Source organism: Ranitomeya imitator, chromosome 9, assembly GCF_032444005.1.
Source record: "Ranitomeya imitator isolate aRanImi1 chromosome 9, aRanImi1.pri, whole genome shotgun sequence".
In the NCBI taxonomy this organism is placed as follows: Eukaryota; Metazoa; Chordata; class Amphibia; order Anura; family Dendrobatidae; genus Ranitomeya; species Ranitomeya imitator.
Genome location: NC_091290.1, coordinates 30,980,536 through 30,993,598, shown reverse-complemented (window position 1 = coordinate 30,993,598; position 13,063 = coordinate 30,980,536). Strand labels below are relative to the sequence as shown.

At 45.2% G+C, this 13,063-nt stretch overlaps 1 long non-coding RNA gene across 1 annotated transcript; it reads right to left on the bottom strand.

The window, feature by feature from the left end:
* Window positions 1-9,961: 9,961 nt before the first annotated feature.
* On the bottom strand, window positions 9,962-13,062 carry LOC138648764 (uncharacterized). Its single transcript, XR_011315186.1, has 3 exons — window positions 12,924-13,062; window positions 12,765-12,800; window positions 9,962-11,267 (listed from the first exon to the last, which is right to left on the bottom strand). It is a non-coding gene; the product is annotated as an uncharacterized lncRNA (long non-coding RNA).
* Window position 13,063: the final 1 nt, after the last annotated feature.

Below are 13,063 nucleotides of genomic sequence, written 5' to 3'. Positions count from 1 at the left end.
CAATGATATACATAGTATCAGTGCATGGTATAAAACAGATACATACTACACATGATATACATTATGCATAACATTTAGAAGGCTAGTAACTGAACTGGGAGTACAACTGGCTAGGCTAGGCTAGGCTAATATGGAGCAGAAATATCTATAGGAAGCATAAAGACATACCGGCAATGCAATCGCAAGGGGGATGAAGTGAAGCGTCTTTCCTTGAAGGCAGACTGAGGAAAGTGAAAGGAAAAAATGTAGGGAAATGGAGGCTGAGCTACCATAATGCATTGCAAAGGAGGATGAGAATCAGACATGGATAATACAAACACAGAAGATTGAACTGTCAACATAACTCTGACCGCTAGAGGGAGCCAAAGCACTAAAAACAAATAAAGATATGAACATCTATACTGAGAAACCTGCAATTATGCAAACAGATAATCAGGGTAACAATATTAGATGGCGGAGACAGAACACTCCCCGTCTGGCATCAACGGATGTCACTACTCCTTTCTTCCGAAGGCAACAATAGGACCAGTTCAGATACCGGTCTGGAAAATGTCTTAGGTTCATTCCCTTTGGTCATCCTTAGCTCAACTTTGCGGATGTTGCCGTCCTTGCTCGGGAACGTTGCGGTAACTAGGCCAAGTGGCCACTGGTTCCGGTGAATCTGACAGTCTTTCACAAGAACAAGGTCACCTATGTTCAGATTAGGTTTAGTAGATTGCCACTTCGTCCGTGGCTGCAGGGTAGACAAATATTGTTTGCGCCACCTGTCCCAGAAAGTATTTGCAAGACTTTGCACCTGTCTCCATTGGCGCTTGTAGAGGTCCTTCGCGTCGAATCCTCCTGGAGGGGCACTGGACAGTCCTGTTTTCTGGGTAAGTAAAGTAGCTGGAGTCAATAACAAAGGCTCCTCAGGGTCGTTAGGAACTGGAACTAGGGGTCTTGCATTGATTATAGCTGCAGCTTCAGCCATGAAGGTGATTAGGCTTTCGTGGGTAAGCCTCGCTGCTCCTTTACATTTTTCCATGTCACGAGTTCTGGTGGTCCTGAATGAGCGAGCTATACGAGTCAGGCAGGTAATGGCTGGAGTAAGTGACTTCCAACTTGAGAATCTGTTGAACCTGCAAGATCCAAGCTGGATAACAGAGGTCATTGTATGTAGTATAGACACCTGAGGGCGGATTTCAGCATCTGAGTCCTCTCCTACAAGTTCGAAGGTGTCTGGAAAACATTCCTCAATGTACAATAGTTTTGGTCCAGAGAGCCACGTTGTGTTTCCTAGTCGACTTGCGTCAACTGCTCTAGTTGCATGATCTGCGGGATTCTGGTCTGTGGGTATGTAATGCCACTGCTGTGGGTGAACTGATCTCCTGATTCGTAGCACTCTGTTATTGACAAACGTAGAATCGCCTGGTTTCGTTGTGGATATATCCCAGGACTACTTTGCTGTCTGAGTAGAACTTGGCCTGTGTCAGGTCGATATCCATTTCGGATGCAATGAACTCCGCTAACTCAACGGCTAAGACTGCGGCACAAAGCTCTAACCTGGGTATAGTGTTCTCTGGTTGTGGTGCGAGTTTGGCCTTTCCCATAATGAAACCAATGTGGCACTGACATTTGGAGTCTACAGTTTTGAGGTAGGCAACAGCGGCAATTGCTTTGACAGAAGCATCTGCAAATATGTACAGTCTTTGGCTCTGTATCTCAGTAGAAGGCACAGGGGTGTATGGTCTTGGCACATGCAGGTTGGAGAGTGCTGCTAACGAGTTCTTCCACTCTTCCCACTGGATCCTCTTGTCAGGTGGCAGAGGTGCATCCCAGTCAGATGTTTCCCTAGTTAAGTCTCTTAGTAGGGCCTTGCCTTGTATAGTAACAGGAGCTGCAAAACCCAAGGGATCGTACAGACTGTTGATGGTAGACAGGACGCCTCTACGTGTGAAAGGCCTTTCTTCCTGGCTGACCTGAAAGGTGAAAGTGTCTGATTGTAGATTCCAGAGAAGCCCGAGGCTACGTTGCATTGGTGCGGGGTCTGACCCCAGGTCCAGGTCTAAGACCATTACATAGGTCCTGAGAAGGGAACGCTTCCATGAGTTCTTGGCTGTTTGAGGCTATTTTATGAAGCCTAAGGTTCGAGCAGGCAAGCATGTCCTGGGCTCTCCTGAGAAGACTGATGGCAGTCTCATTTGAAGCCATGGCTTTTAGACAGTCGTCGACATAAAAGTCATTTTCTATGAATTGTCTGACATCTGCTCCGTATTCTGGTTCTCCTTCCTGAGCTGACCTTTTGAGTCCGTAAATGGCGACTGCAGGTGAAGGACTGTTGCCAAAGATGTGCACTCTCATGCGATACTCCGTGACTTCTTTAGTAGGATCATTGTCTCTGTACCAGAAGAATCTTAGGAAGTTCCTGTCTCTCTCTCTCACAAGGAAACAATGGAACATTTGCTGGATGTCAGCGATGAAGGCAATGGAATCCTTACGGAAGCGCATAAGTACACCCAATAGTTTGTTATTGAGGTCTGGTCCTGTCAGTAGAACGTCATTCAGGGAGACATCATTAAATTTAGCACTGGACTCAAACACGACTCTGATCTGGCCTGGTTTCTTAGGGTGGTATACTCCGAACATGGGTAGGAACCAGCATTCTTCAGAGTCTTTGAGAGTGGGAGCTAGTTCTGCGTGACAGTTTTCAAAAATCTTTGACATGAAGGAGAAAAAGTGATCTTTCATCTCTGGTTTCTTTTGCAGATTACGTTTGAGAGAGGAGAAACGTTGTAATGCCTGATTTCTGTTGTTCGGTAGACGTGGTCTGTGGGTTTTGAAGGGAAGAGGTGCGACCCAGCTGTTGGTCTCATCTTTAACGAGTCCCTTGTCCATTACCGACATTGCCACTTGGTTGTCCTGCTTAGTTCTCTGGAAGACTGTGCACCCTAACTGATCCTCATAGCTTCTCGACACTATATTGCTGTCGTGAGTAAAGTCTAATAAATGATCAGGTAGTTGGATGCTGTGTGGCAGTTCCCTGACAAGGAACTCATTGTTACAAGGTTGAAACAGAGATGGACGTCCTTTCTCCAATGTATTTGTCAGCATGCTTGTCACAGAAGATGGGGCGTGCATGCGTCCCAAGCATACATTGCCAATTATGACCCATCCTAGGTCTATGCCTATGCCTTTGGGCATAGGGAGCATTGTGAAGTCCATTGATATGACGTCTCACTTTATGAACCTGTAGGATATCTCTCCCCAACAGCAGAATTATCTGGGCCTGATGGTCGAGTTCCGGTATAAGGTGTGCTATTCGTTTTAAGTGAGCGTGATGGATTGCTACATCTGGTGCAGGGATTTCAGATCTGTTGTCTGGGATCTGGTTACATTCGATGATCGTAGGTAGCGGTAGGCAGAATTGTCCGTCTAAAGACTCGATCTGGTAGTCAGTAGCTTTCTTGCCTGCTGTTGTCACTGTACCTGCACACGTCTTTAAGGAGTAGGGAGTGCTTGGCCCTTTGATGTTGAATAGGTCAAAGAACGTTGATCTAGCCAAGGATCGATTACTTTGATCATCCAAGATAGCATACAGTCTTACAGCTTGGTCTCTATGGCCCTTCGGGTATACTTTGACGAGGCATATATTTGAACAGGACCTACTGTCTATTGTCCCTTTGCAGACCTCGGTACATTGTGAAGTGATCTCTGGCGTAGCTGTATCAGTGCTCCTTTCCTCCCCGCCATGTTCACTGTCAGCTGGCGTGTTTTGTGTACTCCATGGAGCTGGGCCAGGGTGTAGAGCGGTGTTATGATCTGTGGTGCCACATTCTGTGCATTTTACACTGACCTTGCAATCCTTGGCGAGATGAGCTGTGGACGAGCAGCACTTGTAGCAGATACCGTTTTCTTTCAGGAAGCTTCTGCGATCTGGCATAGATTTTCCTCTGAAGGCTTTGCATTTCAGGAGAGGATGAGGCTTCTGATGAAGTGGGCACTGCTTGTCAGGGTCCTGCACCTTTGTCTCTGATTGGGAGCAGCCAGCAGACCTGTAATTAGAATCTGGAGGAGAAACATAAGTCTTGTGTACTGCCACAGATGTTCTGCGTGGATTTGCAGGTGGTGATGGTGTGGCATATGGTATTGCAAAGTCAAAGCTGGGATCGTTTCTAATTCTTGCTTGTTGGTGTATGAAGTCTACAAAAACGGAGAAGGGAGGGAATGGAACGCTGTGTTTGTATTTGTACGTGGAACCATGTGTGAGCCACCTCTCCTGTAGATTGTAGGGCAACTTCTGGACTATAGGGTTAACACCTCTGGCTGTGTCGAGAAATGCAAGTCCCTGTAGGTCGTCCTCGTATTTGGGAACTTGGACTTCCTTAGCAGGTCGCTTAGCTCTCTAAGTTTCTGGAGACCTTTGTTAGATATTTTAGGAAAGTCATCGATTCTTTTGAACAAGGCTCTTTCTATTACTTCTGCTGAGCCGTAACACTCATCCAGCCTTTTCCAGATCTCTTTGAGGCCAGTCTCAGGGCGGTTTATATTAATGTCTCTGATCCTTACTGCGTGTTTGACTGACTCTTCTCCCAGGTATTTGACTAACAGGTCTATCTCTTCCCTGTGTTGTAGCCCCAAGTCTCTAATGACATTTTGGAAGGAAGCTTTCCAAGCTCTGTAGCCTTCAGCTCGGTCAGTGAATTTCATGAGTCCCTTGGCAACCAGTTCACGTCGTGTGAAGAACTTGGCAAATTCTGTCGTGAACCGGTTGTCAGCAGAGTATACTGGTGATGGGTCGCCCTGATAGTGATGTGAGGTGCGTTCGTACCTGTTAGTGTCCTCAGGGTGGCGCCAGCCGGTGTCGTATTGCTTCGGCCTGATGTACGGTGTCAGCAGGGTGATCCACGTTGGTTACCTGATGAGGGGCAAGGTAGTCATTAGCAGAGTTGTTTTGCCTCACATTTTCGAGTTTGTTTCTGTCCTGAGCCTCGTGACGACTCTCGCTCACTTCACTGGAGGTGTCGTATTCTGGTTTTGGTACAGGTTCAGGGTTAGTTTAGATCAGGAAGTTCATTAACATACTGAGATGTGCGTTGTGGTGAGTCTTGCAGTGGAAACTCCAGACTCGACGTACTGCTTTGGCTATGCAGCTTGGGATTTTGCGCGGTTTCTAGCGATTCTGCTTCGGCGAGGGCTGCGGCAGCTTCCCTTTTTGCTGCTAGGCTTTCTAAGGCGGCATCCACAAGTGCCTTCTCTAACTGCGACCTTCTCTCTTGATCGGCTCTCTCTAAGCGCGACCTTCTCTCTTCGTCATCTAGGCGTGCTTTTTCTAATTTAAGTTGCATCTCTTGGTCAGCAAAGCTCGCTAGTATTTTGGCGGCTTCAGCATTTGCGCGGGCAATGGCGACAGCGCTGCTGATGGATGTTGTCTTTGAGGAGACGGAAGTAACAGATCTTGTCCTATACGATTTGTGAGACATGGTGTCTTGGAAAGTGCTTGGCTGTGCAGAGATTGCTGTAGCTGTATTTAGTCTCTGAGTAGCCGGTGACTTGAATCCCACTAGTTGGATGGTTGCTGTTTCACTGTTCTATCCTCACTAGATGAGGCAGGCTCATACGTAGCTATACAGTCAGCTAAACCGCTATACCGGGATCCAATAAGGAGACTGTGGTTGAGTCTGTGCTTTATTAAACGTAGTGGTATATTGATGCGGTGAAACTGAACAATGATATACATAGTATCAGTGCATGGTATAAAACAGATACATACTACACATGATATACATTATGCATAACATTTAGAAGGCTAGTAACTGAACTGGGAGTACAACTGGCTAGGCTAGGCTAATATGGAGCAGAAATATCTATAGGAAGCATAAAGACATACCAGCAATGCAATCGCAAGGGGGATGAAGTGAAGCGTCTTTCCTTGAAGGCAGACTGAGGAAAGTGAAAGGAAAAAATGGAGGGAAATGGAGGCTGAGCTACCATAATGCATTGCAAAGGAGGAGGAGAATCAGACATGGATAATACAAACACAGAAGATTTAACTGTCAACATAACTCTGACCGCTAGAGGGAGCCAAAGCACTAAAAACAAATAAAGATATGAACATCTATACTGAGAAACCTGCAATTACGCAAACAGATAATCAGGGTAACAATATTAGATGGCGGGAGACAGAACACGCACACCAAACATCTAGTCTAGAGAGTCTACTAAGAATTTGTAACACATTTTCACTTTCATACATTGTAAGTAGGGGGGTTGGGGCAGCATGAGGTTAACCAAGTATAAGATTAGATAAGGGCAGTGGAGAACAGTGACACACAAGAAGAAATGTCTCTATCTCCAGCAGAACTGCTTATCACTGTTGTTCATAGTTTGATAGAACATATATATTTGAGTAACATTTATAAAATTCATATGAAAGTTCAGTTATGAAATATTAATAATTTTTTATTAAAGTCGGAGTCGGTACATTTCTACTGACTCCGACTCCAACCAAAACTAACTCCGACTCCACAGCCCTGCCAAAAACGCTAGTGTGAAAGTAGCCTAAGCAAACTAACAATGACAGACTGATACAGAGGGAGGAGGACCCTGCCCTTACGGGCTTACATTCTACAGGATGGTGAAGGAGACAATAGGTTGGGGGGGTTGCAGCAGCTCTGGTGTTGGCGAGGGGGTAGCTCCAGTGGTGGTGAGGAAGCAGCAGTGTAATCGCAGGTTATTATTATAGCGCCATTTATTCCATGGCGCTTCACATGTGAGGAGGGGTATGCATAATAAAAACAAGTACAATAATCTTGAACAATACAAGTCACAACTGGTACAGGAGGAGAGAGGACCCTGCCCGCGAGGGCTCACAATCTACAAGGCATGGGTGAGGATAGAGCTGGTCGTGCAGTGGTTTGGTCGATCGGTGGTTACTGCAGGTTGTAAGCTTGCTGGAAGAGGTAGGTGTTCAGGTTCTTTTTGAAGGTTTCAATGGTAGTTGAGAGTCTGATATGTTGTGGTAGAGAGTTCAAGAGTAGGGGTGATGCGCGAGAGAAATCTTGTATGTGATTGTGGGAAGAGGAGATAAGAGGGGAGTAGAGAAGGAGATCTTGTGAGGATCGGAGGTTGCGTGCAGGAAAGTACCGGGACACGAGGTCACAGATGTATGGAGGAGCCAGGTTGTGGATGGCTTTGTATGTCATGGTTAGGCTTTTGTACTGGAGTCTCTGGGTAATGGGGAGCCAGTGAAGAGATTGACAGAGGGGAGAGGCCGGGGAATAGCGGGGGACAGGTGGATTTGTCGGGCAGCTGAGTTTAGAATAGATTGGAGGGGTGCGAGAGTGTTAGAGGGGAGGCCACAGAGCAGGAGGTTACAGTAGTCGAGGTGGGAGATGATGAGGGCATGGACTAGGGTTTTTGCAGATTCTTGGTTTAGGAATGTACGGATCCGTGAAATATTGTTGAATTGAAGGGGGCAAGAAGTGGAAAGGGCTTGGATATGCGGTTTGAAGGAGAGATCAGCATCAAGGATTACCCCGAGGCAGCGAGCTTGTGGGACTGGGGAAAGTGGGCAGCCGTTGTAGGCTTTCTTGAAGCGGTGGGTTTTCAGGTTCCGTCTGAAGGATCCGAATGTGGTTGATAGTCGGACGTGTTGGGGCACAGAATTCCAGAGGATGGGGGATATTCAGGAGAAGCCTTGGAGGCGATTAGGTGAGGATCGAATACGTGTGGAGGAGACAAGGAGGTCTTAGGAGGACCGAAGATTACGTGAGGGGAGATTAGGTCAGAGATATATGGAGGAGACCGGTTATAGATGGCTTTGTAGGTCATTATTAGTCATTTGAACTGGATACGCTGAAGAAATGGGAGCCAGTGAAGAGATTTGCAGAGGGGAGAAGCAGTGGAGTAGGAGAGAGATGAATTAGTTGGGCAGCACAGTTAAGGATGTACTGGAGAGGTGCGAGAGTGTTAGCAGGGAGGAAAACAGAAAAGGATGTTGCAGTAGTCGAGGTGGGAAATGATGAGGGCATGCACAAGCATTTTTTAGTAGATTGAGGGTTGAGGACAGATTCTGGAGATATTTTTGAAGCTGGAGGCGACAAGAGGTGGAAAGAGCTTGGATGTTCAATTTTAAGGACAGGACAGAGTCAAGGGTTACTCCGAGGCAGCGGACTTCCGGTACGGGGGAAAGCGCAATGTCGTTATTGCGATTGATCAGGTAAGGAAGATCTGTGAGATGGAGGAAAGATGATGAGTTCAGATTTGTGCACATTGAGTTTGAGGAAGCGAGAGGAGAAGGAGCATATGGCTGTTAGACACTCCGGAATTCTGGACAGCAGAGAGGTGACGTCTGGGCCAGAGAGGTAGATCTGAGTGTCATCAGCATACAGGTCCTTCTCAAAAAATTAGCATATAGTGTTAAATTTCATTATTTACCATAATGTAATGATTACAATTAAACTTTCATATATTATAGATTCATTATCCACCAACTGAAATTTGTCAGGTCTTTTATTGTTTTAATACTGATGATTTTGGCATACAACTCCTGATAACCCAAAAAACCTGTCTCAATAAATTAGCATATTTCACCCCTCCAATCAAATAAAAGTGTTTTTTTAATAACAAACAAAAAAAACATCAAATAATAATGTTCAGTTATGCACTCAATACTTGGTCGGGAATCCTTTGGCAGAAATGACTGCTCAATGCGGCGTGGCATGGAGGCAATCAGCCTGTGACACTGCTGAGATGTTATGGAGGCCCAGGATGCTTCAATAGCGGCCTTAAGCTCATCCAGAGTGTTGGGTCTTGCGTCTCTCAACTTTCTCTTCACAATATCCCACAGATTCTCTATGGGGTTCAGGTCAGGAGAGTTGGCAGGCCAATTGAGCACAGTAATACCATGGTCAGTAAACCATTTACCAGTGGTTTTGGCACTGTGAGCAGGTGCCAGGTCGTGCTGAAAAATGAAATCTTCATCTCCATAAAGCATTTCAGCCGATGGAAGCATGAAGTGCTCCAAAATCTCCTGATAGCTAGCTTCATTGACTCTGCCCTTGATGAAACACAGTGGACCAACACCAGCAGCTGACATGGCACCCCACACCATCACTGACTGTGGGTACTTGACACTGGACTTCAGGCATTTTGGCATTTCCTTCTCCCCAGTCTTCCTCCAGACTCTGGCACCTTGATTTCCGAATGACATGCAAAATTTGCTTTCATCAGAAAAAAGTACTTGGGACCACTTAGCAACAGTCCAGTGCTGCTTCTCTGTAGCCCAGGTCAGGCGCCTCTGCCGCTGTTTATGGTTCAAAAGTGGCTTTACCTGGGGAATGCGGCACCTGTAGCCCATTTCCTGCACACGCCTGTGCATGGTGGCTCTGGATGTTTCCACACCAGACTCAGTCCACTGCTTCCTCAGGTTCCCCAAGGTCTGGAATTGGTCCTTCTCCACAATCTTCCTCAGGGTCCGGTCTCCTCTTCTCGTTGTACAGCGTTTTCTGCCACATTGTTTCCTTCCAACAGACTTACCATTGAGGTGCCTTGATACAGCACTCTGGGAACAGCCTATTTGTTGAGAAATTTCTTTCTGGGTCTTACCCTCTTGCTTGAGGGTGTCAATGATGGCCTTCTTGACATCTGTCAGGTTGCTAGTCTTACCCATGATGGGGGTATTGAGTAATGAACCAGGCAGGGAGTTTATAAAAGCCTCAGGTATCTTTTGCATGTGTTTAGAGTTAATTAGTTGATTCAGAAGATTAGGGTAATAGGTCGTTTAGAGAACCTTTTCTTGATATGCTAATTTATTGAGACAGGTTTTTTGGGTTATCAGGAGTTGTATGCCAAAATCATCAGTATTAAAACAATAAAAGACCTGACAAATTTCAGTTGGTGGATAATGAATCTATAATATATGAAAGTTTAATTGTAATCATTACATTATGGTAAATAATGAAATTTAACACTATATGCTAATTTTTTGAGAAGGACCTGTACAGGTGGTACTGGAATCCATGGGACTTTGAGTTGTCCCAGGCCAAATGTATAGATTCAGAAGAGTAAGGGTCCTAGAACAGAGCCTTGGGGGACTTCAACAGAGAGAGGGTGGGATGAGGAGGTAGTTGTGGGAGACGCTGAATGTGCTGTTGGAAAGGTATGAGGAGATCCAGGATAGGGCGAGGTCTTTGAATCCAAAGGAGGAGAGGATCTATAGTAGGAGGCAGTGGTCAACTGTGTCGAAAGCAGAAGACAGGTCTAGAAAGAGGAGTATAGCGTATTGTCCGTTAGCTTTGGCTGTAAGTAAGTCATTGGTAATTTTGGTCAGGGCAGTCTCAGTGGAATGATGGGGATGGAAACCAGATTGTAGATTGTCAAAGGGCAAGTTAGATGAGAGGTAGTAGGAAAGTTCAGCGTGGACACGCTGCTCCAGGAGTTTGGAAGCGAAAGGGAGCAGCGATATTGGGCGATAGCTGGACATAGCGGTTGGGTCTAGGGTTGGCTTTTTAAGGATATGTGTGATTGTGGCATGTTTGAAAGCAGAAAGGAAGGTATCAGAAGTTAGTGATAGGTTGAAGAGATGGGTTAGGGATGGGTTAAGTGTTGGTGAGGTTGGGGAGGAGATGGGATGGGGTCTAGTGCACAAGTGGTGATTTGTGATTTGGAGAGGAGGCAATTAAGCTCCCCTTCAGTAATGTTGGACAGGGAGGTTATGGGGTTTGGGCATTGGTCTGGTATACAAAGGGGTTGTGGTGGTTGAACAATAAAGACTTGCCTTGGTTGGTCGATTTTTATTTTTGAAGTGTATGGCAAAGTACTCAGCAGGGATGTGGGAGGTTGGAAGGGACAGTAGTGGGCGGAGGAGTGAGTTAAAAGTTTTGAATAACTTTGTGGTTGGAGGATAGGGAAGATACAAGGGTTGTGAAGTAAGCCTATTTAGCAGAGGTGAGTGCAGATTTGAAAGAGAGCGTTGCCTGTTTGAATGCAGTGAATTCATCTTGCAAATTTTTCTTCCAACACCGCTCTGCAACCCTGGACACTTGCTAAAGATGCAGGCTTTGTTCTGTACCACTGCTGGAATAAGTCTTCTAAAAACTAGCAATAGGTTTTAACTGGGGAGGGTCCACGCTCTCATTGGCGTACCCGTGACTTGATCGCAGGGCTCTGATGAGTTTTCATGACAGCCTGGGATCTGCCAATGATTCCTTGGCGTGTCCTTGTGATCTTCCGTGAATGCTGGCGTTCTTGGGGGATTGTGAGTTTTCCCTATCGCAGCTTCAAGTCCCCTAGGGAGGGATTATTAAATACAGGAAAAAGTTTTAAAAGATAAAAAAATAAAACCACAATTTAATTACCCTATTCTGCCCCATTAAAAAAAATAAAAACACTTGGCATCACTGCATCTGTGAAAGTCAGATCTATCAAAATATAAAGTAATCCAATTGGTAAACAAAAAATGAAATCAAAATTATGTTTTTTGGCCACTGCAACATTGCAATAAAAAGCGAGAAAAGCATTGTATCTACCCCAAAATGGTATCACTATAAACAGCGACTCAGGGTGCAATAATTAAGCCCTCACACAGACCCATAACCCCAAAAATGAAAATGTTACAGGCCTTGGAAAATGGTGACAAAAGCACAAAAAAAAAAGTTTTCTTACAAATTTTTTTTCCACCACTTACATAAAAAAACAACCTATACAGGTTTGTTATATGTATTCGTACTGACCTGGAGAATCACATTGCCTGGTCAGGTTTACAGTATAGCGAAAAAGGTAAATAAAAAAAATCTTTTAATGGTTTCAAAAGCTGTAAATCAGCCAGAAATGACCTGACCGTTCTTCAGGCTGCTTCCGCTTTCGAGCCGCCATTATTTTATACATAACTTGTAGTTTTTATTTTAGAAAAACACGGTTGGAATTTTCATGAAGCGTCTTCAAATCGCAAAAGCTCAGCCGGTCCACTGGCACCCAAACGTATGTTAGGTTACGTTCACATTAGCGTTCCGCTAATGTGCGTCGCTGTTGCGTCGGCGACGCAGCGGCGACGCGCCCCTATGTTTAACATAGGGGACGCGTGCGTTTTTTTGGTTGCGTTTTTCGACACGTGCGTTGTTTCCGACGCTAGCGTCGGACGCAAGAAAATGCAACAAGTTGCATTTTTCGTGCGTCCGATTTTCGTCAAAAAACGACGCACGCGTCACAAAACGCAGCGTTTTTTGTGCGTCGAGCGTTGCGTCGCCGGCGCGCAACGCTAATGTGAACGTAGCCTAAGGCTATGTGCACACGTTCAGGATTTTTCGCAGAAAATTCCTGAGAAAAAACGGACATTTTCTTCCAAGAAATCCGCAATAAATCTGCATGCGGTTTTGCCACGGTTTTTTACGGACATTTCCCAATGCATTTTGTAGCGGGAAATCCGCAAAAAATCCCGCAAAATTAATGAACATGCTGCGTTTTTTACCGCGATGCGCTTTTTTTGTGGGAAAACGCATCATGTGCACAAAACATGCGGAATTCATTCTAAATAATGGGATGCTTATTGTATGCTTTTTTTTTTTTTTGCGGTTTTACAGCGTTTTTATCGGGGAAAAAACAGCAACGTGTGCACACAGCCTAAGGGTTCGTGCAGACACCCGTACATATCTGACGAGTGACAGCCGTGGTTTTGACGGATAGCACCGGTATCCATGTTATTCTGTGAGGCCGTGCATATCCATTTTTGTTTTTTTCCTTGAAGTGGTCTAAAGGGGGAAAAAAAAGTCGCAGCATGCGCGATTTACCTCAGAAAATTGGATGGCGCTCGCCATTCTCTGGGTCTGTAAAAAAAAAAAAAAATTCACGGACTGACAACGCAGCCACTATCACTACTTACACATTAATATGAACCTTTTTGTGTGAAAAAAATTACAGAAAACTATTTATTTTTTATCCTATTTTACCTCAAAAAAATGAAGTGAACAAAGTCTCCCTGAGCTTCCACGCAGCACCAACAACTGAGAGACGAAAACTGAGGAGACAAATTAGTTCACGGATGATTTTTTGTTTTTTTTGTCCCACCGCAAGTGTGAGGTAACAAATG